The following is a 26,089-nucleotide window of genomic DNA, read 5'->3' on the forward strand; positions in this document are numbered from 1 at the left end:
CAAGATCAACAAGACTACCTGTATTGATTGGACATGGGATGTTCTGGTCTTGAAATTTAAAGAAGTTGGTAAAAAAATGTAATTTTGTAGGAAACAAAATCTATTCCTTGCTTCAGTAGTCTGGGTGACGGGTCTCTCTTTCACAACAATATGGAGGGACCACAAGCCTGTCCTCTGGGGCCTGCTAGGAGTATCCACAGTGCTCAGGAAGGTATTGTTGGGCAGACACCATCTGAGATGTTACAAAGGCGGGGGGCCTCACTGCTTAGCCCTCTCAGAGGAGGAGGAGGAGGCATCACCCTCAATTCTCCCAAGACAGTCCAGGAAAGGCATGCTGGGTGCTGCTGTGAATAGGTCGGAGGGGAGGTAAATGGGAACGGTGTTTAGGGCAGCTGGAGGAAGGTGACTGGACGGTGAAAGGTGAAGGAGGATCAGATATAACAGAAAGGGGAGAGCAGATGGGAAGGGAAGATCGGTAGATTGAGGTTGCAACACTATGTTCCTTGCTTCTCTTTTGCTATGTACAGTTTTTATAGAGGGGTGCAAATGTATTTTTGCAGATCTGGGAAGACATATTTTGCTGGAGCACGGATCTGGGAAATCTGGATCAACGCCAGAACTTTGTTTAGGGTACTCCTAGACCCACACCCAATGGAATATGAGCCCCCACGTCACAACCCTGGGCCACCCAGATGAACGAGGGCAACAGAAGAGGAGAGACAACGAGAGACGGAAAGGGGAGAGACGAGCAGTAAAAGAGAGAGGATGAAAGACAGCAGACAGAGAAGAGATGTGTGGGAATGAGAGGAAACGGGGCGAGACTAGGAGGGAGAGAAGGCTGGAGAGGAAAGCAGGGATGGAGGGGCAGGTGGGAGAGGGGGAAGAGAGAGGCTGGGGGAAGGCAAGAAGGAAGAGAGGTGGAAAGGGAGAGGGGAGCAGCGGGGGGGCAAAGAGCAGTACACGGGGAAGGCGGGCCCATGAACAAGCTTTCCGTTAATCGAAATAATGGCAGTAAACGCCCCCTCCCCGGGGAGTAATTCCATAATGCTGAGCTTTACTACTGAGCACTCGCTGCTGACACGCGCTCTGCACACAGCTCCCCTGCCTGCAAGGGAGCCGCTCAGCCGGAGCATCGAGCTACGGATCAGCAGAACCAGAGGAGGGCGGGGAGAAGGCAGCCCAGGGGGTGGGGGGAGTGGAGAGGAAGGAGGCAGGTCGGGAGGGAAAAGAAAGAGCGGGGGAGTGAGAGCAACGAGAGGAGTGGAGGGGAGGAGAGGCAGGAGGCAGAGACAGGCGAAGAGACGGGAGAGAAAGGGGAGAGAGAGCAGGGGAGAGAGTAGGAGTGCAGAGGAGGAGAGGGGGAGAAGAGGCAGGAGGCAGAGACAGATCAGAGGGAGAAAGGAGGAAGGCGAAAGAGCAAAGAGTAGAGGAATGGAGGAAGGGGGGAAGTAGAGGGGGAGGGCAAAGAGTAGGAGGAGTGTGGAGAAGGAGTGGGGAGAGGCAAGAGGCAGAGACAGATCAGGGGGCGACAGAAGAGAAGGGGAGGAAAGAGAGGGGGAGAGAGCAACGAGAGGAGAGTGGAGGAGGAAAGGGCAGAGGAGAGGAAGGTGGTAGAGACAGAGAGACAGACCGGGGGGCGACAGGGAAGAAGGGCAGGAAAGAGAGAGGGAGGGGCGAGGGAAAGGAAGAGAGAACAAAGAGGTGGGGAGAGTGGAGGACAAGAGGGAGAGAAGAGGCAGGAGGCCGAGACAGCTTAGCAAGAGACAGGGGAGAAGGGAAGGAAAGAATGGGGAGCAAAGAGGAGGGGACAGTGGAGGAGGAGCGGCAGGAGGCAAAGACAGATCAGGGGGCGAAGGGAGAAGGAGAGGAAGGAAGAAGGAAAAGAGTGGGAGACAGAGCAAACAAGAGAGGGAGAGTAGTTTGAAGAGAGAATGTAGAACAGACAGAGTAGGAGGAGATAGGGGAGAAGGAGAAAGGGAGTGTGGGAAAGAGAAAGAGAGAGAAAAGTGGAGGAGGGAGAAAGCAGGGGGAAGGAAGGAAGAGACAAGGGGAGGAGAAAACAAGAAAAACGGGAGCGAGGAGCTGTAGAGAACGTCAAAGAATATTTAGGTTGTGCAGCTAAGGGACGACGGGGGAGGGCTTCATCGTGCCACTTTACTCCCGCTCCTTCTGGCTGCTCTTCTCTCTGATCTCTGTCTAGTTTCCCTCCGTTTCATCTCTCTGTCCTTCTTTTCTCTTGTTCTGGACCAGCATTCAGTAAACATGGAGGGCGGTTCATCTAGGCTCAGCGGGCAGCAGACCACGTCAATCCCGCCAAATCCGGCTGACGTGACGTGCTCCCTCGCAAAGACGCAAACTCTCACAAACAAGCACGCACGCATGACTGAGCAGAGCAAGGACACGGGAAACAGCGTCCAGGCATTCTAATCAATGGGAAACGCAGCTCAGTGGCGGTCACTGGTGGGAAAATCTACCCGCAAGATGTGACGTAATGCTCATTTATACCACGCCATGTACCACCACTGTGGTCTCCCACCACCTTACTTTGTCCACAGATCATTTGGGCCGGGTCTGTTGTGAAATGTAAAATGGGGGTGAACAGAAGGAGTAGGTAGTTCTGTGGGGGGTTGTTTAGACAGATCAAGGACATTGGGTTTTGCGTCTTTCCGCTTGGATGTGTTGGACATGTGAGGCATGTGTGTCGCTGCATGATGCCCTTAATATGTGATCAAGCTAAAATATAAGGGAAGTCGCAGAATCTGCAAACCATACTAGGGTCAAGTGCACTATAGGGAAAAAAAAAGTTTGGTTGAAATCATAGGTAATTTTCGAGGGACAATTTATTGGCGTCCTTTGACTTTGAACATACAACTTGTGACATGATCCAAATGTGTAAACCACATCTGTAGTTCCAAAACTCATCAACCAGCAAAGTGACATGGAACACAAACAGATCCTACAGAGCTTTCAATAGACAAAGGATAGGAGCTGCCAAAGGATAGGTTTGCAACAATGATAACATTGGTAGACTCGTGCTGTGGGTTGCGTAACTAGTTAGCACAGAGGAATCTCGTTCGGTATCGGAACCAAACCGCACCACCAACAATGTGTGCTGAAACAGACCCTTGTAGTATGGAAACCATTATGTTTGGAGGTTTTCCCAAACCCAACCCCTGGCTGTTAAACCCAAGGAAGGTTGGGGCCTCTGCTGTCCATCATGGTTGAGTCAAGAGATCACTGTGTGTAGGTGATTGAGGCAGGCTGAGACGTCCAAAATCGGGAGACTGAAGGTGGAGAGTCATGTTCCCAAATGACAAACCTGCTAGGTAACCGTCCAACTATCACCTCAGATGACGGGCTGGAGTAAGTAAAGACTAGCGGTGGGCAGGTGCCACTCGCAGTGGCAGTGAGTCAAATAAACATGTATAGGACCTAATTACCACTGTAACGGTATTACAGGAGGTAACACCACCAAACAGAATAGTCATTAAGACTGGTGATAACTTGCTCGGCTCTGCCTACATTCAGACTTTATTGCCATATGGAAATACCGCAGGCGGTAACAGGAGTTCTGTGGTTAGTACAAAGACATCATTACCGAGCTGTGTTTTTTTGTAGATATACTGTTATTGAGGGAGGAAATTACATAATTATAGTTGTTCTTTTATAATGCGCTTAATACCGGGGACCGGTTTTGAAGTGTGAGACCGGGATAACCTATGTTGTTATGCGTTGTCCTGCTTCCAAGACAAACGCTTTACCCCATAGCTATCCTCCCGACCGTGATGTGATGAGGAAGCCGTAGCAGCAGTCTTCACTGAAGGCCAATCCGTTGGCAATCACACCTTTTTGGGCACCACCCATCGCTTTAACCTCCGCAAAACATGCAAGGAGACGCGGATAAGAGGAAGACCACTGATGGGTGCCAGAAGAAAATACAATTCGCAGAGACGCAGCTCACGGGCCTGGTGGATGAGGTAGTGAAGTGGCGGACTAACTATTTAGTGCACAAATGATGCTGACATTTGCACACAGGTGCAATGAGCTATGGAGCAGCACATGGGCAGGGTGGTGCCCTCCACACGCCCCTAATAATTATAATTGTTATTTTATGACACGCTTAATACCGGAGATCAGTTTCTAAGTGTGAGCCTTTGATTCGAACTTGTATTGCTATGCGTATTCTTGATTCCAAGACAAATGTGTTGCCCCTGAGCTATCCTCCCACAATAACAAGCTGCAGAATCAGCTAACAGCCATGGCCGCAGCCTAGTCTAAAGGCATTGCTGCACCCCGGAAGCAAAACTGTTGAGGGTCTGCAGCTGCAGCCCTAGGGTAGGAGGTACCGTCCATCCGGGGCATGTTCTGCTTTTAGGGCACAGGAAGCCAGGCGGTGGGAGCTAGACCCATGGCAGACCCTGGTGAATGTAATATGTGCAAGCTAGGTAAACCTCCCTCGAAAGGCGCCTGCAGGGCCCATCAAAGTTTCAACTCACAAGACACCATATAAGTTCAAATCATGGGATGTCTGCCATGTCCATGAGGTTGTGTGCTAATTGAGCTTTTCACAAAAGACCTCGGGAGAATTGACCTAATTTAGAAGGTCAATTAGGAGATATATGTGGGGGGAAACCCCCCGCAACCTCTCACCTAATCCAAAAATCCCAGCGACCCCCCACCCAATCACCTTATATTATTAATAATCCAAAACCAACCCAATACCTATATAAAATAACTAAAATAATATATAGGTCAATTGTGCAGAAGGTCAATTAGGACCACTATAATTAGGTCAATTGTGCAAAAGGTCAATTGTAAAAGGTCAATTTGGGTAATACCGTCCATGAGGGTATCACCCATACATGTGATGGAACTAGCCATTAGATTGTGTGATACCTTCCAAATGAGGAAGAGTTGAGAGACATGCAAGATATTACAGTCACAATACCATGCCATGTGTATCTGACCTCATGTCACCCGCCCTGGCATATTGGCTGCTCATGTGACCATAACTCTTGGATGTCTGGTCTTACATACCATGTGAATGAAAAATTGGGCCAACATCATGTCAACCAACAATAGACTTGAAACATTGCTCACACAGCGGGGCCATGCATCCGGGACATGCATGCAGTCAAGAATATGTCACGTGAGGATTCTGGATGGGGTAACAGCACCGTCTGGCAATGAGTGGGTACAGTATGGGGTACGCTCTGCAGCACTCATTCTGTGCACTGTACATCCATGCCCCACCCAATAGGTGACTGATAGGTCAGATGGCAAAGGTCAGGAAGGTGATAGGGGAAAAGCACCACGCATGGTGGTGTCAGCCGGGTCTGTGGCTCCGTGGACTAATGCATCCTCTTCAGGGGCTTGTGTTTGATCTCATGGGCACAGGTTCGAATCCTGGCAGGTCCACTCAGCCCTTCATCCTTCTGAGGTCGATAAAATGAGTACCATTAAGTTGGGTAACAATAAACATCTGTTATTAGCGCCAAGATGCCCCTGCGGGGGTGAACGTGCGCTTCACAAATGCACCTATTATGTTATGTTGCACACTCTACACCTATCAAGATCTCGATACAACAACCAACTGGATGCCACATCTCTCAGCACAGCATCCAGGGAGGCAGAGGGAGCAGCACCCCGGCACATCAGCGAGGGACAACAGGGTAGCCCCTGTGCCTGTCCCAGCTGCTGGATCTCTGCCTGCCTCAACAGTGCTTCTGGTCCAAGACCAAGACCCTCCACCTCCCCACTGCCCCCGCTGGCACGCCTGTCCCTGCCAGTGTTATTGCAAGAAGGCCAGGCGACCTAACTGAATACAACCCACACCCTTCCCACCTCTACCCCTTGCCCCCTCCTCTGCTGACTACACACAGAGATTTAACCCACCAGAATATGCTGGACCCCCCCTTGAGAGGCTAGCTCCACACATGTGCCCTAGAAAGAATGGGGGGCAGCACATCTCGAGTACCAGCACCTACTGGAAGAGCATAGACGTCCCATCAAGATTTTGAAATCATACCTATTGATGACGGCATTGTAGATTTTGAGGATGTTGGTCATGTGGTAGGACCCCTGGCACTACCCCCAAACCCGGCAGAGGCAATACCCCATCCCTGGCAAGTGCCATCGACGCACTCAGTGGGGCAGAGCAAGCTGGTGGCCATTGCTGGATGCTGTCCTGGGGCTACTCCTGCCGGTACACTGCCAACTCTACTGCAGCTACAGCATTGGTGGGTCAGAGAATGAGGGTGAACATGGGCACATATGCCCCAGCAACTTGCCCGTTCAGGGCACGCTGCAAGCTCAGCCTCTGCCACATCTGTGGATGGTATGCCAAGATGCAGCTCCAGGAAGGGGAAGGCAGCCAACACCAGAAGATAGACCTTCTCAGGAGGACATTGGGGAGGGGATGGTGGGAGGTGGGTGGTGCAAAGAAGTTGGTGGTGGAAGGTTGGTGTTGCAAGGGAGTGGATGGTGGAAGGGAATGGATAGTGGAAGGTTGGTGTTGCAAGGGAGTGAGTGGTGGGAGGTCGGTGTTGCAAGGGAGGGGATGGTGGAAGGTTGGTGTTGCAAGGGAGTGGGTGGTGGAAAGTTGGTGTTGCAAGGGAGTGAGTGGTGGAAAGTTGGTGTTGCAAGGGAGTGGGTGGTGGAAGGTTGGTGTTGCAAGGGAGTGGGTGGTGGAAGGTTGGTGTTGCAAGGGAGTGGGTGGTGGAAGGTTGGTGTTGCCAGGGAGTGGGTGGTGTAAGCTTGGTGTTTCAAGGGAGTAGGTGGTGGGAGTTTGGTATTAAAAGGGAGTGGATGGTGGGAGGTGGGTGATGCAAGGGAGTGGGTGGTGAAAGGTTGGTGTTGCAAGGGAGTGGGTGGTGGAAGGTTGGTGTTGCAAGGGAGTGGATGGTGGGAGGTGGGTGTTGCAAGGGAGTGGCTGGCGGAAGGTTGGTGTTGCAAGGGAGTGTGTGGTGGGAGGTGGGTGATGCAAGGGAGTGGGTGGTGGAAGGTTGGTGTTACAAGGGAGTGTGTGGTGGAAGGTTGGTTTTTGCAAGGGAGTGGATGGTGGGGGGTGGGTGTCGCAAGGGAGTGGGTGGTGGAAAGTTGGTGTTGCAAGGGACTGGGTGGTGGAAGGTCGGTGTTGCAAGGGAGGGGATGGTGGCAGGTTGGTGTTGCCAGGGAGTGGGTGGTGGAAGCTTGGTGTTTCAAGGGAGTAGGTGGTGGGAGTTTGGTATTAAAAGGGAGTGGATGGTGGGAGGTGGGTGATGCAAGGGAGTGGGTGGTGAAAGGTTGGTGTTGCAAGGGAGTGGGTGGTGGGAGGTGGGTGATGCAAGGGAGTGGGTGGTGGACGGTTGGTGTTGCAAGGGAGTGGATGGTGGGAGGTGGGTGTTGCAAGGGAGTGGGTGGTGGAAGGTTGGTGTTACAAGGGAGTGGGTGGTGGAAGGTTGGTGTTTCAAGGGAGTGGGTGGTGGGAGGTGGGTGATGCAAGGGAGTGGGTGGTGGAAGGTTAGTGTTGCAAGGGGGTGGGTGGTGGAAGGTTGGTGTTGCAAGGAAGTGGGTGGTGGAAAGTTGGTGTTGCAAGGGAGTGGGTGGTGGAAAGTTGGGGTTGCAAGGGAGTGGGTGGTGGAAGGTTGGTGTTGCAAGGGAGTGGATGGTGGAAGGTGGGTGTTGCAAGGGAGTGGGTGGTGGAAGGTTGGCGTTGCAAGGGAGTGGATGGTAGGAGGTGGGTGTTGCAAGGGAGTGGGTGGTGGAAAGTTGGTGTTGCAAGGGAGTGGGTGGTGGAAGGTTGGTGTTGCAAGGGAGTGGATGGTGGGAGGTGGGTGTCGCAAGGGAGTGGGTGGTGGAAAGTTGGTGTTGCAAGGGAGTGGGTGGTGGGAGGTGGGTGATGCAAGGGAGTGGGTGGTGGAAGGTTGGTGTTGCAAGGGAGTGGATGGTGGGAGGTGGGTGTCGCAAGGAAGTGGGTGGTGGAAAGTTGGTGTTGCAAGGGAGTGGGTGGTGGAAGGTTGGTGTCGCAAGGGAGTGGATGGTAGGAGGTGGGTGTTGCAAGGGAGTGGGTGGTGGAAAGTTGGTGTTGCAAGGGAGTGGGTGGTGGAAGGTTGGTGTCGCAAGGGAGTGGATGGTAGGAGGTGGGTGTTTCAAGGGAGTGGGTGGTGGAAGGTTGGTGTTGCAATGGAGTGGATGGTGGGTGGTGGGTGTCGCAAGGGAGTGGGTGGTGGAAAGTTGCTGTTGCAAGGGAATGGGTGGTGGAAGGTTGGTGTCGCAAGGGAGTGGATGGTAGGAGGTGGGTGTTGCAAGGGAGTGGGTGGTGGAAAGTTGTTGTTGCAAGGGAGTGGGTGGTGGAAGGTTGGTGTTGCAAGGGAGTGGATGGTAGGAGGTGGGTGTTGCAAGGGAGTGGGTGGTGGAAGGTTAGTGTTGCAATGGAGTGGATGGTGGGTGGTGGGTGTCGCAAGGGAGTGGGTGGTGGAAAGTTGCTGTTGCAAGGCAATGGGTGGTGGAAGGTTGGTGTCGCAAGGGAGTGGATGGTAGGAGGTGGGTGTTTCAAGGGAGTGGGTGGTGGAAAGTTGGTGTTGCAAGGGAGTGGGTGGTGGAAGGTTGGTGTTGCAATGGAGTGGATGGTGGGTGGTGGGTGTTGCAATGGAGTGGATGGTGGGTGTCGCAAGGGAGTGGGTGGTGGAAAGTTGGTGTTGCAAGGGAATGGGTGGTGGAAGGTTGGTGTCGCAAGGGAGTGGATGGTAGGAGGTGGGTGTTGCAAGGGAGTGGGTGGTGGAAAGTTGGTGTTGCAAGGGAGTGGGTGGTGGAAGGTTGGTGTTGCAAGGGAGTGGGTGGTGGAAGGTTGGTGTCGCAAGGGAGTGGATGGTAGGAGGTGGGTGTTTCAAGGGAGTGGGTGGTGGAAGGTTGGTGTTGCAAGGGAGTGGATGGTGGATGGTGGGAGGTGGGTGTCGCAAGGAAGTGGGTGGTGGAAAGTTGGTGTTGCAAGGGAGTGGGTGGTGGAAGGTTGGTGTCGCAAGGGAGTGGATGGTAGGAGGTGGGTGTTGCAAGGGAGTGGGTGGTGGAAAGTTGGTGTTGCAAGGGAGTGGGTGGTGGAAGGTTGGTGTCGCAAGGGAGTGGATGGTAGGAGGTGGGTGTTTCAAGGGAGTGGGTGGTGGAAGGTTGGTGTTGCAATGGAGTGGATGGTGGGTGGTGGGTGTCGCAAGGGAGTGGGTGGTGGAAAGTTGCTGTTGCAAGGGAATGGGTGGTGGAAGGTTGGTGCCGCAAGGGAGTGGATGGTAGGAGGTGGGTGTTGCAAGGGAGTGGGTGGTGGAAAGTTGTTGTTGCAAGGGAGTGGGTGGTGGAAGGTTGGTGTTGCAAGGGAGTGGATGGTAGGAGGTGGGTGTTGCAAGGGAGTGGGTGGTGGAAAGTTGGTGTTGCAATGGAGTGGATGGTGGGTGGTGGGTGTCGCAAGGGAGTGGGTGGTGGAAAGTTGCTGTTGCAAGGCAATGGGTGGTGGAAGGTTGGTGTCGCAAGGGAGTGGATGGTAGGAGGTGGGTGTTTCAAGGGAGTGGGTGGTGGAAAGTTGGTGTTGCAAGGGAGTGGGTGGTGGGTGGTGGGTGTTGCAATGGAGTGGATGGTGGGTGGTGGGTGTTGCAATGGAGTGGATGGTGGGTGTCGCAAGGGAGTGGGTGGTGGAAAGTTGGTGTTGCAAGGGAATGGGTGGTGGAAGGTTGGTGTCGCAAGGGAGTGGATGGTAGGAGGTGGGTGTTGCAAGGGAGTGGGTGGTGGAAAGTTGGTGTTGCAAGGGAGTGGGTGGTGGAAGGTTGGTGTTGCAAGGGAGTGGGTGGTGGAAGGTTGGTGTTGCAATGGAGTGGATGGTGGAAGGTTGGTGTCGCAAGGGAGTGGATGGTAGGAGGTGGGTGTTTCAAGGGAGTGGGTGGTGGAAGGTTGGTGTTGCAATGGAGTGGATGGTGGGTGGTGGGTGTCGCAAGGGAGTGGGTGGTGGAAAGTTGGTGTTGCAATAGAGTAGATGGTGGGTGGTGGGTGTCGCAAGGGAGTGGGTGGTGGAAAGTTGGTGTTGCAATGGAGTAGATGGTGGGTGGTGGGTGTCGCAAGGGAGTGGGTGGTGGAAAGTTGGCATTGCAAGGGAGTGGGTGGGGGAGGGGTTGGAATCTGTTTGCTATAGGACATAAGTTCATAGTTAAACTAGCAACCATGTGTCCCGTGATATTGTTGGTGCTCAGATGTGTTGTCATTTACTAGTCATGAAAATGAAAGTGACTCAACAGAAAGTGTGTGCTTCAGACAAGGTTCCCAAGTAGTTCATGCCGCCCTTCTGCAAGCCCGCTCGTGTGCGTCACGTGGTGTCTGCCCCCCCCCCCCCCTCCCTCGGTAGGAAGTCCTACCTTCTGATGCACACATTGTACCAACTTTGCCGGTCTTCTCTGTGCTATGCACCAGTGGTCCCCCATCTAGTGTAGGCACCTGAACCCTTCAGCAGGCCAAGTGCCCTCTCCATTCAGGTGTGCCCATGGGGGTCCCCGTGGACCATCTACCGCTGGTCTGTGGATTCCGGATGGGCGTCATCAGCTACGCCCAGAGTCACCTGCTTGGTGTATAGCGGCAACACGTACTTCCTTAAAGAGACATTGCACAAGGAATGCTTCTGGTGTATAGTCACATGGACACCAACAATCATGTATGTGTTTTACGCAATTCTCCGACTTGAGGCCACTGGGGGTGGTGTGGGGGATGCAGAGCTGTTAATGTGTCACATCTCGTTTCGTTACACTGCCAGGCACTTCTCATTTCTTACAATGCATTCTGGTTCATGTAGTTTCGACTTTCTGTTAGTTTCATTTGGCTCCCAAGTTCCTCCACGCAATTTGATTTGTTCTGTAGGTCTCGGGAATCATGCAGGGCACCGGGGAACCCTGTACAGCAGTGGCCGGTCATGCGGTCTGCATCACTGGTCATGTGGGTGTTCATCACGTGCTGCTGGGTACAACTCTGGTACACCTGGCTTGTGTGGGGGCGGAGGCACCTCTGCCACGTGGGTGCATCCCAGTGCAATATTGGGAAAGTGGGCAATGGGATCAAACCTGCGCTGAGTGTCATTGGCTGCTTCTGTGGTTGGTGGAAGGTACACGTGTGGCAGGGCATGGCTGAGTAGTGCACCAGGCACGTGTATCCGCACGTCATGCCATGCAGCATGCCCACTGACTGCATGTGAGCACATTCGGTGTCACTGGCACAGAAGTGGATCGCTGACACCGACACCAGCAAGGTCTGTGCATATGTCACTAGTGCTCTGTAAACCTGAGTCCTGGTGAACAGGTGGTGCCTGATGGTACCCATGTCCAGGCACCACAGAGTGACGAGTGGTGCTCAGGCCATCATTAAGGCCTGGGAGGATAGCTCAGGGGCAATGCATTCGCATTGGAAGCAAGACTACGCGGAGCAACACAGGTTCGATCCCCGGGTCCGCGCTTAGAAACCTCTGGGTATTAAGCGCATTATACCTATTATCATGAATTATAAAAGGCCCAGGTAATGGTCTAGCCTTTGTTATGGGTGACTGCTGCAGCTGTTGCAACAGCTGAGGTTGGACACTCTGTGAAGCTCATTGAAGAGCGGGAGCTCGTGGATTTCGCAATTTGCAACAGTTTGGCGCTGCATGGTGTTGGCTTGTGTACGTGTCAATTCCATGGCATTTCTGGCTATTGGCTGCCTCTCCTCGGCTTTGTCTTTCCGCAGGTGGCTGCATTTAGCCCTACCTTTTTCATGCATGTTGTAACAAACAGTACATATGACAGGACGCACCAGATTTCAAGAGATTTAAGGTGTAAGGATAGGGGAGGGGGAGTGTGGCTGTGCTTCCAAACACTGTACTGCACGGCTTGTCTTTGGTTCAAAGTCTGCGAGTGGAAAAAAACATTCTGGGGTTCCAGCAAAAGCATCTCAGATCTAGGGGCTGAAGAATCCCCGGGTATTTACACACCTCAACTCAGTCATCCTCTCCCTAGCTATTCCATCTCCTGCCTAGTTGACTCTCATCTCTTGTTTCTTGGCTTCTTGGTCTATATATTCAGTTATTCCACTTCTCTCCCTCGTCTCTTGGGTGACCTCCTCGCCTAAGTCTTGGGCCATGTGGATTATGGTACTTTAGGCCTTGCCAATGTCAGAAGCGGGTGGTGCGACAGAATTTTACACCAGGAGATTGGCCACTTGAGCTGCTCTATTGGGTAGACATGATATGATAGGTTATTTATAACGCGCTTAATACCCAGAGGTTAAGCGCGACCCGGGGGATCGAATCTGTGGTGCTCCGTGTCTTGCTTCCAAGGCTATCCTCACAATAGGTCTCTTTCTTCTAGGATCCTGGCTCTAGTCCCCAACAGCCTCAATGGGTCACTTTGGCCTTTACCTGTAGGGACCTATTTTTCAACCCTTCGACTCTCTCCTCCTCTCTTTCCCCTTTCTACCTCCTCAACGCTTTGCCAAATGCTTGCAACTCCACCCAACCTCCTGTCACAGGCTCTTGGCACCGGGGGCGATTCCCTCTCGTTCCGTCCTCTTGGTTTCTCTCCACCACTGGCTACTTTTCTTAATCCCCTCCTTCTCCTCCACTCTTCTTCCACCCCCTCTTTGATCCACTCCGCAGTCGTTCCTCTGCGGTCTCCTCCAGCCACCTTTTGAATACAGGCCAACCATCAATACCAGTCCATTTGATGAGGCCAAGTCCTCCTTGCAGCTTCAAATTCTAGAAACGTACCGCGAGCGGTCAGACTGGGACATAAAATTGTTTCGGGCACCAATGAAAAATTGGCCCACAGTTGCAAATGGCAATTCATTCCTTTTGTGACAAACTGTTTGAATAGTACCAAAGGTCTTTTTTGTGGATAAAATGGGATGCATATTTTGCATTTTAAAGACTATTTATTCAGCAGCACAGGTCAAAACTACCAGCTGCATAGTGAAGTAACTCATCAAACTGGCCCACATTCGCCAGAAAAGTGGCCCACTTTGACCAAAGAAACTGGCCCACACTGGCATTTAGTGTTTTTGGTTCAGTCACTGCCCTATTGCCTTGTAGGACAGGCCGAGCCTGGGGGACACAAATACCGTCACTCATAATCCATAGTAAGGGGAGGTGCCATTTCTAGCCCATCTGTAGGTCATGTGTCTACCTACCCGGTTTCTTCATTCCCTGCTTCCTGGTTACAATATTTATCACACACTTCATTCAATGAGCCTGGGGTAATGCTGAGACGGTTTTACCTCCATGTTTGAAGAGCCAAGACCCCCCCCCCCTGTCAGCCATCTCACAGGGTGGTGCCTGTGATGAATCAACTTCCGGGGCACCATTGGTCCAGGGATGAATATCGGTTTCTAAACAATCAATCAACCCCACACCTCTAGTACACCAGAAGGAATCCAAATAGATTGGAAAACAAGTAAATTATAAGACCTCCTTGTCCAAATTTGGTAACGGGGACAGAACGGCAGGCTTATTTCCGGAAGGTCGTGGACCATTGGTTAGTTGCAACACAGCGAAAATACAATTATTACCCAATGGTAAAAGGGACTGTCCAGTCAAGGTTGTATACAAATATCTACTTTATTATTACTATAACAGACAGTTCTAGCACACTACTATTGCAACCCATACTGTAAAGGAACACAGAGGACAGACTGTTTCACGAAGGAAAGGGATGCACTCTGGATACTGACAGGAGGGTAGTTGGTAAAGTAATCAGTCTTATAGTTCAAGGTTATTTGGTTTCAACACCAAAGGGGCAAAATATTGTAACTGTCTCTAGGGGCCATCAGAGAAGGACTAGGGGGGCAGAACCACAATATACATGGTGCTGAAGAAGTTCTTGGTGCTGTACCGCGTCGAGGCGGTTCCAGGGCGCTTCTCAGCCCATGAGAGAGAGTTAGTGGCCGAGACAGCTGCGGGTACCAGGCGGCAGGCAAACAAGGCCAGGGTCGGATTGGCCCCTCGGCCTTTCGGGCTGTGGCCGGGCGGAAATCGTCCCTGGGCAGTGGGGGCCAGTTTCTGGCCATGCCTGGGCCGCTTTGGAAGGAAAAAAATGTTTTCAACCTTTTTTTAAAAACTTTTTTTTTAAAAAAAAAGCCTTTCATCCTTCTTAGGTCGATAAATGAGTACAAACACAGGTTGGGTTATTATTGTATGCATAGTTGTTCTATAAAAAAGAGCTTAAGCATAAGTGCTATACAATAACATTATCATTTGGCCTTGGACGTCTGCTTGTATTCACAGTAATTTAGTGTACTTAGGAACAATGCTATTTAATGCCACTTCCTGTTTTGTCAAGGGGTAAAAGGTCGTATTTCATCACTTCCTGGCATGTCACTTTGGGGTGGGGTCAAATGACATCACTTCTGGTGATGTCATCAGAGGGCAAGGGTCGTGAGGCGAGGGATGGGCCACTTTTTTGAGGCGAGGCGTGGGCCACCTTTTTCTGGGGACCAGACTTATTTCTTGTCACAGTCCGACCCTGAACGAGGCTGGACGGACGTCTGCAGGCTGTTCGGCACGGCGGCTCAGGGCCAAGAATCATTGTCTCTGTGCTGGTTGGTGGATCTGGAATGCTGGTCGAGGCGTCTCAGACAGCTCTGGTGACTGCAGCCTGACAACAGTCAGCGATGCGGTCGAGGTGTCTCGAAATTGTCCTTAAAAAGATGGACGCTGGATGATGCTTGTGTGGCACTCCTCCTAGCCTCTTCGCAGGGCCTGTGTCCTTTCACGACCGACGGCCAAAAGCTCAGGAGAGTGATTGCAGGCGAAGGCCTTGTCCTTTATTCAGAGTCTCTCCTGCAGTTCCCACCTAGGAAGCTTGCTGTCAGAAACTAGCAGGGCACGCTGCGTGCTGGCTGGGTGACGGTTCTGGAGTTGCTTGATGGGTATCTCTCTCTGTTCCCTGGGAGATGTTTAGGGGAGGGATCTTGCTTCCCTCTTGGAACTCCTGTCCTTCCTTCACTGGCGGAAGATTTAAGGTAAACTGTACCTTCAGCTCGCGTCCAAATTGTCCTTTTCTTACTCCTTGTAAAGTCTTCAGATGATCTGATCAGTAAGGGGCTCAGCCCTCTTTTAAAGTCAAACTGGCCCCAGTGATTGGTGCAGGCTAAGCCCACCTTAATGAACCAATCCTGGGTCCCCACCAACAATCTTCAGTGATCCTTAAGGTCAGAATCAGAGCGCTTGGCAACAAACAGGGTAAGGATGACAACATATACTCACTCATCTTCTCTGCTGTACATCAATGTGTCCCACTAATTAACTGAGCCCTATGTGGCGCTTGGTCACAACATGGGCCTCCTTTGAAGTAGGGGTTTGCCGGCAGACATTGGCTCCTACAATTCACATACATTCCTGCTCTGAAAGGAGTAGCTCCAGACATGACATTCACTGCCCTTTCATACAAATGAGTTGTGTTAGTACCAAGTCGACACATTGCATTACAAAGAGGTGTTGGTCTCTGCTCTCCATTGTCACTTCCTGCACCGAGACCTTCGCTAATTAACATTCTTCAGTATTCACCTCCACCAGCAAGGTCTAACAATGGATATGCAAATCCATGGGTCCTTGAAATGCTAATCAGGCTGCCACGGCCAGAGGCTTTTGATGTACCCACAGCTGTTAGGTCTCAGCTACACATGACAGGGGAGGGCGGCGCTGGTAGGCGCCGTCCTCCCAGAGTATATGACTATTTTTATGCTGTGCAATGAGTGTGGAAAATATGTGCAGGAATCTCCCCACATATTTTCCGGAGGTTGATCTCCCATCATTCATTCTTTTAAATAAACAAAAAATCCAATAGCCCAGGCGGGCGCCCTATTCCAATGAAAACCTCCTCGCTCTTGAGTCGGAGCAGAGAGGTAATCATCATGTGAATAGGGTGCTGATGCAGAGAGCACCAGCACCCTATTGTTATTAAATGCGCTGCACTGCGGCGGGCACATTTAATGACAAAAGGGCACCTGCCAAACCTTTTCTCACTACGCCAGCTCGGGGAGCCCTTAAAAGACTCCTCTGACCTGGCGTGGTGGGGAGCTAATGGCGCCCTGGGGGGGGCATGGTGCCCTGGGCGGTCGCCTGGCCCGCCCTCCCCTAAGGCCGGCTCTGACTTTATGTTACGTTATGCTACTGCGATTCATACCACACACCACAGCCCCTTTGCATGGTCTGCAGGCACTCTGCGTCATCTGAAAGAGAGGGGTGTGGGCTAGCGGGCACAGAGGGAGAACGTCAGATCACAACTTTTGCTTGTGGTGGGATAGAACATGGTACCCAATAAAATGGTGCTTACCCAAAATCTGTTGAAATTCCAAAATGGAAGATTTTAAAAAAGGTTTCACCCTTGCCCGGATTCCCACATGTATGACTAAACAGAAGTTAGGATTGGTGAGCGGGCTCTTAGGAGGATGGGGCGCACATTAACAGGATTCCAATGGTGTATTACTCGGGAGCTCTATTTTGTGCAGAGACACCAGGCTGGCACGGCATGCGTGCCCGCGCGCACTCAGCGTGGTTCTTCAGACACGCCATGTCTTTATCGGTGGCCGCCAGCACTCTCTGTGGTTATGGCGGGTCGGGTGAGCATCTTTTTCCCATAGTCACAGGCCATGCATGGTACGGTATGTATAAGTCTGCATTCTGTAATAGGTGATTACAGCACACAGGCCCCAGAGAGTCAAAAGCATTTCAGGCATACACTATGGCCTCTATGAAGCATTCAGGCATACGCTATGGCCTCTATGAAGCATTTCAGGCATACGCTATGGCCTCTATGAAGCATTCAGGCATACACTATGGCCTCTATGAAGCATTCAGGCATACGCTATGGCCTTTATGAAGCATTCAGGCATACACTACGGCCTCTATGAAGCATTCAGGCATACACTACGGCCTCTATGAAGCATTCAGGCATACACTATGGCCTCTATGAAGCATTCAGGCATACACTACGGCCTCTATGAAGCATTCAGGCATACGCTATGGCCACTATGAAGCATTCAGGCATACACTATGGCCTCTATGAAGCATTCAGGCATACGCTATGGCCTTTATGAAGCATTCAGGCATACACTATGGCCTCTATGAAGCATTTCAGGCATACACTATGGCTTCTATGAAGCATTCAGGCATACACTTTGGCCTCTATGAAGCATTTCAGGCATACACTATGGCCTCTATGAAGCATTCAGGCATACACTATGGCCTCTATGAAGCATTCAGGCATACACTATGGCCTCTATGAAGCATTTCAGGCATACACTACGGCCTCTATGAAGCATTCAGGCATACACTACGGCCTCTATGAAGCATTCAGGCATACACTATGGCTTCTATGAAGCATTCAGGCATACACTTTGGCCTCTATGAAGCATTCAGGCATACACTATGGCTTCTATGAAGCATTCAGGAATACACTATGGCTTCTATGAAGCATTCAGGCATACACTTTGGCCTCTATGAAGCATTCAGGCATACACTATGGCTTCTATGAAGCATTCAGGCATACACTATGGCTTCTATGAAGCATTCAGGCATACACTTTGGCCTCTATGAAGCATTCAGGCATACAGTATGGCCTTTATGAAGCATTCAGGCATACACTATGGCCTCTATGAAGCATTCAGGCATACACTATGGCCTCTATGAAGCATTCAGGCATACACTATGGCCTCTATGAAGCATTTCAGGCATACACTACGGCCTCTATGAAGCATTCAGGCATACACTACGGCCTCTATGAAGCATTCAGGCATACACTACGGCTTCTATGAAGCATTTCAGGCATACACTATGGCCTCTATGAAGCATTCAGGCATACACTACGGCCTCTATGAAGCATTCAGGCATACACTATGGCCTCTATGAAGCATTCAGGCATACACTATGGCCACTATGAAGCATTCAGGCATACACTACGGCCTCTATGAAGCATTCAGGCATACACTACGGCCTCTATGAAGCATTCAGGCATACACTACGGCCTCTATGAAGCATTCAGGCATACACTACGGCCTCTATGAAGCATTCAGGCATACACTACGGCCACTATGAAGCATTCAGGCATACACTACGGCCTCTATGAAGCATTCAGGCATACACTATGGCCTCTATGAAGCATTTCAGGCATACACTATGGCCTCTTAGGTTTCGTCAAACGTTCTCCCCTTAATTCTCTCTTGCAATCTACAGATTTTCTTTTCAAACCCATCCTTTCACATGCTTATGCCCCCCCCCCCCCTTGCCCTCCGCTCTCTCGACACATCTTCTCGATCTCCTCCTCCTGTCTATCCCTTTCTTGCCATCCTTTTCTCCTCCCCATTGGGGTTCCATTTGCCCTGCTACCCATCACTCCAGCGGAAGGGCGGGCACAGTCGCTTCCAGTTGGGCGCACTCGGAAAGATGAACCATACTGTGGACTAATTCACTTACTTCCCTGAATAATTCTGTTAAGAGACAACGACAGAGGACTAGGCAGTCACAGGGGGCACGCAGGGTTACGTAATGGAAACATGTCAGCACTGCTGCAAAATATTTACTGCACTTCAGGAGAGAGGAATGGTGTGGCTGGCATGAGTCAGACTGGCAAACAGGGCACAATGGCCTGCGATGGCAACGTGGAAGGAGTGTGCAGACCTAAGCACGCCAGAACAACCTCTAATGGGAAGGAGCTCGACACCGCCACTAAGATTGCCGACCCAGCTCTTGCAATGCCCCTCATTGCTGTCATGCAGCCCCTCAGACATGTCTTTGCTGGGTCCCACACAGAGCTCCACCAAGGCACCTCAAGCTGTGCCTGCAGCACCCTCTGGTAATTCAGTGCGGGGATCCACTCCAAGCTCTACTAATGTACCCCACTCTTCGTCTGTAGACCCACTTGCAGCTCTACTGATGCACCTCCATCCTGTGCTGCTGCATCGTCTCACTGGGTTCCCCCTGCACGGGTATATATTCATATATATCTCATTTAAAAGGAAATTGCTAATCATCTATCAGAGATTATTGGACAGAACTCTATCTTATAAATTGATTTACCCCACCTCCATCTCCTTTTTTTATGCTAGGGTACAGCACTTTTTTGAGGCATCCACACCCTGCACTCTCTGAGTTTCATCATGAAGAACCCCTGCAGAGTTGCAGCATCATTGATACTGAAGGCCTGGTGCCAGGGTAAAACCTGGTGAGTTTGTGTCTGTTGGTGACGGGGGCGCAGGGATTTTCACTGTGGACTGTGGGAGAAGACTTTGAGGCTTGAGGGAGACAGCAAGCTAAACCTCTGGGTGAAATGAACAGATATTCTAGCCCCTGCTCAGACCAATTTTTTATTTTTTTATTTTTTTGTCTGTGGTCATCGTGTAAATCGTCAGTTTCAGAATTGCCCATTTTACTCATCAGTCTTTAATAGTCTTGACAACATGTGTACAAGCCTGACTCCATTGACCTTTCTCGCTGCAAAAGTAAAAAGGTCATGTTAGGTTAGGTGTACATTACTTACCCATCCTCATGTTACGGCCGCGAGTGCGGTCGCTTATTCTTTCTTCTACACCCTTAGGTGGGTCTTGGAAGAGAAAGCACACAAACAAGTGATGCAAGTGTACATTACTCACTCCTCATCGTCGCTGTCGTCCAGGAGGCTGTGGGTCATCCATTGGTAGGATTCGGTCGTAGACTCTTTCTTCCCCACCACCAAGCGGTTTCTGGAAAAGAGGAGCACATCTTTAACGCAGCACAGGATTCTCAAGCACGCCTGGATATCTCCTAGTGTGTGGGTCCCCGGGAACAAAACGTACATAACCGACTCAGCAGTGATGTTTGCAGTATAGATCTGGACCCCAAGCTCTGTTGCCAAGCTCCTTATCAGGTCTCTGGCATAGGTGCAGTCCCAGAAGAGATGGCACTCTGTCTCGTCTGCCATGCAGCCCCTTGGACAGTTCCTGAAGCAGTTCAGACCTCTAGCGTGCACGAAGTCTCGCACCGGCAGACCTCCTTGGATGGCCATCCAGGCGATGTCCTTGTGCTTGTTCGTGAGCCTCTCAGATGCGATGTTAACCCACATGCATTCTGCGGCCTCCGAGGATAGGGCACCGATCTGTTCGCAAACTTTCCTCTCACGAATGCATGCATGGATGGCCCCTGTCTTCCACTGGTCTGCTGCCACCACCTCTAGCTGGAAGTCTCTCATGAAACGCTCTGCCTCAGAGTAGTACCAGGGCGCCATCCAGTTGTATGGGATCCTGGCATTTCACTCTGCCCACGCCAGCCCTCGCCAGACCAGGAGGAGGAAGAAGTGGGCCATCAGGAATCCCACGTGACTCACATCACTGCTCCTCAGCGTGGTCCTCATGCAGTTGCAGGTGAAGAAGACTCTCAGGATGGTGGGGATGTCTGGCACACCATTCGATCCTTTCTCATGTCCCTTGTACATCATGGACCTCTTAACTCAAACCATCTTGAAGTTCAAGATGACGTAGAACACCATCCGGGTGATGGCTTTCGCCATTCCCTTCTGCATGGGCCAGACCTGCGCCACGTACTGCAGAACCGGTGACACATTGTTCCTCAGGGCCAGCATCTTCCCCTCTATGGTCAGCCTCTGCAGGCTCCATACCCCCAACTTTTGCTTGGTTTTCGCTATTCGCTCGTCCCACGACCTTGTTGCAGCACCCTCGTTTCTGAACCACACTCCCAGGATCTTCATGTGGAACGGTCTGATGGGGAAGGGCAGCGGCTCGTGCGCTGGGTTCCAGTCTCCGAAGAGCATGGCCTCTGATTTTGTGCAGTTTATCTTGGCCCCTGATGCCTTGCCAAAGTCCTTGGCAGCTCCTCACCAGGGCCTTCACGATGTTCCTGTCTATGCAGAAGACGCAGACGTCGTCCATGTAGAAGGAGCACTTCACCTCATCCTTGCCGTCGCTGCCTGCCACCTTCACCCCTCTGATGTCCTTGTCCTGTCTGATGTGTTCCTCCAGGAGCACTATGACACAGACAAACAGCAGGGGTGAGAGAGGGCAAACCTCTCGGACCCTTGACCCCACTGGGAAGGAGGCGGTCTTCCAACCGTTGACCATCGCCCTACTGAAGATGTCTTTGTACATCACCTTGACCATGTCACAGAAGACGTTCCCCAGTCCCAGTGCCCGCAGGTCCTGGTCCATGAACTCGTGGGTGACTCGGTTTAACGCCTTTTCCTGATCGAGGATGACCAGGGCCGCTCTGACCCTGCGGTCCCTGACATACTCGGTCGTGTCCCTGATCAGGGCCAGGTGTCTGCGATCTGGTGGCCGGGTATCTCGCAGGACTGGTCCGGGTGGACTATCTTCCCGATCACCATTTTTAGCTGCTTTGCCATCACTTTTGCCAGTCCACGTTCAGGAGCGACATGGGCCTCCGGTTCTTCAGGTCCTCTCGGTCTCCCTTCTGTTTGTACAAAAGTGCGATTGTGCCCTCTCTCAGTGACTGTGGCATGCTACCCCTTTTGGTCACCTCCTTGTATAGTGCAATCAAGTCTGGTCTGATCAGGTCCCACAGTTCGACGTACAGTTCCACTGGGAGCCCATAACAGCCCGGGGTGTTGCCGTGCTTGAAGGACATGGCCGCCTGGTGCAGCTCCTCCTGGGAGAAGGGGGCGTTCAGGCCCACTCTCTCCTCCGGTCCCAGTGTCTTTGAGATCCCAGACAGGAACCTGTTCGCCTGGTCCCTCTCTGACACCTTAGGCAAGTAGAGGCTGCTGTGGAAGTCAGCGATGACCTTCATGACCTCCTCTTTCTCTCCCTTGAGGTTTCCCTGTGGGTCTCGTAGTTCCACTAGAGGTGTAATAGTGGAGTGTAGCTTCTTGAAGAAAAATGCGTTGCACTTCTCGTCCTTCTCAAGACGCTCGACTCTACAACGGAACATGACTTTCCTGGATTCCCGCTGGAAGTGGTCTGCCAACCGCTTCCTGGTTTCCTCCAGGTCGTCCTTCATGTTCCAGCCTCTGAGCACGAATTCACACAGTCCCTGCAGTCTGGGAACTTTCCTGAAATTTCTCATTTGTAGCGGATTGCTCTGTGGTCAGTAAACTGGACCGCAACCTTGGAGCTCTGTACCTGCTTTACCATCTCGGAGGTGAAGATGAAGTCAATCCTGGAGCACACAGAGCCATCGGGGCGACTCAAAGAGAAGTTCCTGCCATTCGCCCCCAACCCCTGATGCCATCTCTCAGGGAAGACTCCCCAACAACCTCCCGGAGCAGGCGGGACATCGCATCCATACCTGCAGAGCCGAGGCCCGTGCGTCTGTCCACCTCTATGGTGCAGTTAAAGTCACCCCCATCAGGACAGTCCTGGAGGTAATGAGCAGCAGCCTCAGGTTCTCAAAGACTACTAACCATTCATTCTTGGTCGGGGGGCATAAACATTGATCAGTCGGACCGGTTTGCCTGCCCATGAGCCATCAACAGACAGCACTCTGCCGTTCACCGGCTCGGTTACTGATTCAACCGTGAGCTGCCTCTCTTTTACAGGACTGACCACACCCGAGAATTTGCAGTCGTTCCACCCACACCAAAAGGATGGCCCGTGACTCCACTCCGCCTCAAGTTGCTTGTACGACCGTAATACAGTATTCCACACTCTAGGGCAAAGCACACATCGCAGTTCTGGGCTGCCAGAAAGCTTATCGTGCTGGCCCATCTGTTCCTGTCCTTCATGCTTCTGACATTCAAGGTGAGCAGTTATATTGTCAATCATGCAATGTTTCAGCTATGGTCTGTGGTTCACTGGGGGTTTTAGTCTGGGTCCCTGCTTATACCTTCTCCAGGCTGTCATCCTTCAGATGTTCCATCTCGTCATCAGTGCCGCTGGCTTCCGCCTGCTCTCCCATGGTTTGGTCGACCTCCTCCACCTGCCACTCGGCGATGGGTCCACCTTTGGGTATCTGTGCCCCATCAAAGATGGTCAGCTGTTCATGGAGTCTCGCTATCTCCTTCTGGATTGCTGTAACTCCATCGCCTTCCTCACCCTCGATCACTACCACTTTGGCGTACTCCTGCTGCTTGCACACCACCGTTTTGTTGCAGTAGAACTCCTCTCTTGCTGGCATGGTCCTTTTCCTTGTCCTCGGGTGGGCCTTGCTGCGCCCTCCATCCTGCTTGCCTCCTCTGACGCGGATGGGGTTTTGCACGGATGGGGTTTTTCAGGCTTTCGCTCTGGCCTGCCCTTGCTTGTGCTCCTCTCCACCTCACCCTTCTTTTTCTTGCCCTTCTTATCTTTGAGCATCTTCTTCCCCTTCCCTCTGGTGCTCTGGGGCTCTTTGTTGTCTGTAGAGTCCTCTACCCTTGGAGCGGTGGGGAGGTCGGAGGGGGCGAGTTTCCGTCTGCTCTTTGGCCTCTGCAATCTGCTGTACCTCCACATCAGGGGTGGATTTTTCTGGGGTTTTGGCAGCAGTTGCCTCTGGGTCTGCCTGTCCAGGATGCTCCTGGACCTGCTCTGGCTTCGCCTGGCTCTGCGCCTCCTGGGCCTGCGAGGGGGTCACTGGCTCTGGGTGTGCTTTGCCTGCTGCAGCCTTCTTTTGTGCGACCTTTGCCCTTTCCACCCTTTCATCTCTCCTCTCCGTCAGCAGAGTCACAAGCTTCCTTGCTGCCTCCTCAGTGATAATCCTGCGGGCTGTCTGTGGACCCTCGACTCCCCCAGCCTCCACTACGGTCTAGGATTTCGTTGAGGATGGGCAGCTTTAGTAGGTGTGGCCTGATGCAGCGTAGAAGTAGTATGTCTTCTGGCCCCTACACTCGTGGGACTCGTGCCCTGTGCCCTGTTCCCCTGCATTTGGGGCAAAATGACAGGGGGCCTGGTTACCTGATCCTTCCTTCATCTGCTCCTAGTTAGAAGACAGATGGCAGGTGTCGTAGGACGTGCCGACCTTAGACGTTGCAGTGCAGCTCCTGGATCTCTCTCCATGAGGTGTTCCATCCTCCATTGTTGTCTCTGATCTTGGTTGGCCCATCCTTGATGGTGCCGTACCTTCTCAGCAGGGCGCTGATGTCCGACTCCTAGATGTGAGGGTTAGTCATCTCCACCGTGACCCTTTTCCCCCTTGACTCCCTCTGGGATTCCATATCAAACGTGCTGTATGGTGCCTCCTCCTTCCTTCCCCGGAAGACCTCCCAGTACTTCTCGCAGAGGGCCTGCGAGATGATTGTCTGGAGGACACGACAGGTAGTCCTGGAGACTAAGGACGTCGCTGGGGTTCATCCCCGCGCCCAAGACCACCTTGTCCCAGAACATTTTCCTGTCCATCATGGCCCGCTTTTCCTCCACCTCCTTGCTCTGCATCCGGACCGTCTGCCTCATCCTGTGGTTTAGCAGGTAGGGTTTGCTCTCCCAGGTGGTGCTCCTGCCTGGCTTGGACCCTGTCGCCGAGCCATTGCCGCTAGGCTTGGCCCCTGTCACTGAGCTGTTGCAGCCTGGCTTGGCCCCTGTCACCTTGCCGGTGCCGCCTGGCTTGGCCCTTCACTGTGGTTATGTGCCTCCACCGCTTAGTTGGGTCCCACTGTTGCCTGGGGAAGCACCTCCTGTCCCTCAAGCAGTACTGGAGCTGCTGGGCTGTGCTGCACTGCCGCCTTTTCTTTCTGTTGGGGGCTCCCCCTCCTGGGTACCTGGGCCTCCCATCCCAGCTTCTCCAGCCCCTGTCGCTGGGCCTACCCCGCTGGGTCTTCCGCTTGCTAGCACCAGCCCCTGTTCCATCTGTTCCACCTGGGCCAGCACTTCGCTATGGCTTCTGCTCCAAAATCACCTCCCGACTGCTGCTTGCTGCTCCCCCGAAATGCGAGCAAAATAGCAGAATTTCGTTCTGAAATCACCTCTCTGACTGCGGCTGGGTGTCAGTCACACTCTTTCCTCCCAGGCTCTAGAAAGTGGGTTATGGCTGCAAGCAACCAAGCATGGATCCCCGCCTTAAAGAGCTGAGTACCAGAGTGGATTCTGGGTAAAGTGTTAGTAAAATATATTTAAATATTTACCAGCATAAACCCACCTATGCACCAGAAATGATCACCAGTGCCTATAATAACAATTCAAATACAAAGATAAGTATAGCATCACCTCCTCCTTCAAAGTCTTCTCTCCAGGCACCTCATTCTGTCCACTCTCGCCTCCTGATAGTATCACCTCCTCCTTCAGAGTCTTCCATCTAGGCCCCTCCTTCTATCCACATTTGCCTCCTGATAGTATCACCTCCTCCTTCAGGGCCTTCCTGCCAGGCACCTTCTTCTGTCCACTCTTGCCTCTTGATAGTATCCCCTCCTCCTTCAGAGTCTTCCCTCCAGGCACCTCCTTCTGTCCACTCTCACCTCCTGATAGTATCACCTCCGCCTTCTGGGTCTTCCCTCCAGGCACCTCCTTCTGTCCACTCTCGCCTCCTGATAGTATCCCCTCCTCCTTCAGAGTGTTCCTTCCAGGCACCTCCTTCTGTCCACTCTCGCCTCCTGATAGTATCATCTCCTCCTTCTGAGTCTTCCCTGCAGACACCTCCTTCTGTCCACTCCACTCCTGATAGTATCACCATCTCCTTCAGAGTATTCCCTCCAGGCACCTCCTTCTGTCCACTCCCGCCTTCTGATAGTATCACCTCCTCCTTCACAGCCTTCCATCCACTCTCTCCTCCTGATAGTATCACCTCCTCCTTCAGAGTCTTCCTTCCAGGCCCCTCTTTTCTGTCCATTCTCGCCTCCTGATAGTATCCCCTCCTCTTTCAGAGTCTTCCCTCCAGGCCCTCCTTCTGTCCACTCTTGCCCCCTGATAGTAACCCTCTTTCAGAGTCTTTCCTTCAGGCACCTCCTTCTGTCCACTCTTGCCTCCTGATAGTATCCCATCCTCCTTCAGACTCTTCCCTCCAGGCACCTTCTTCTGTCCACTCTTGCCTCTTGATAGTATCCCCTCCTCCTTCAGAGTCTTTCTTCCAGGCATCCCCTTCTGTCCGCTCTCGCCTCCTGATAGTATTCCCTCATCCTTCAGAGTCTTCCTTCCATGGACCTCTTTCTATCTACTCTCGCCTCCTGATAGTATCACCTCCTCCTTCAGAGACTTAATTGCAGGTCCCTCCTTCAGT

The sequence above is a fragment of the Ambystoma mexicanum genome, chromosome 13 (assembly GCF_040938575.1).
Source record: "Ambystoma mexicanum isolate Mex_15411 chromosome 13, UKY_AmexF1_1, whole genome shotgun sequence".
Classification (NCBI taxonomy): domain Eukaryota; kingdom Metazoa; phylum Chordata; class Amphibia; order Caudata; family Ambystomatidae; genus Ambystoma; species Ambystoma mexicanum.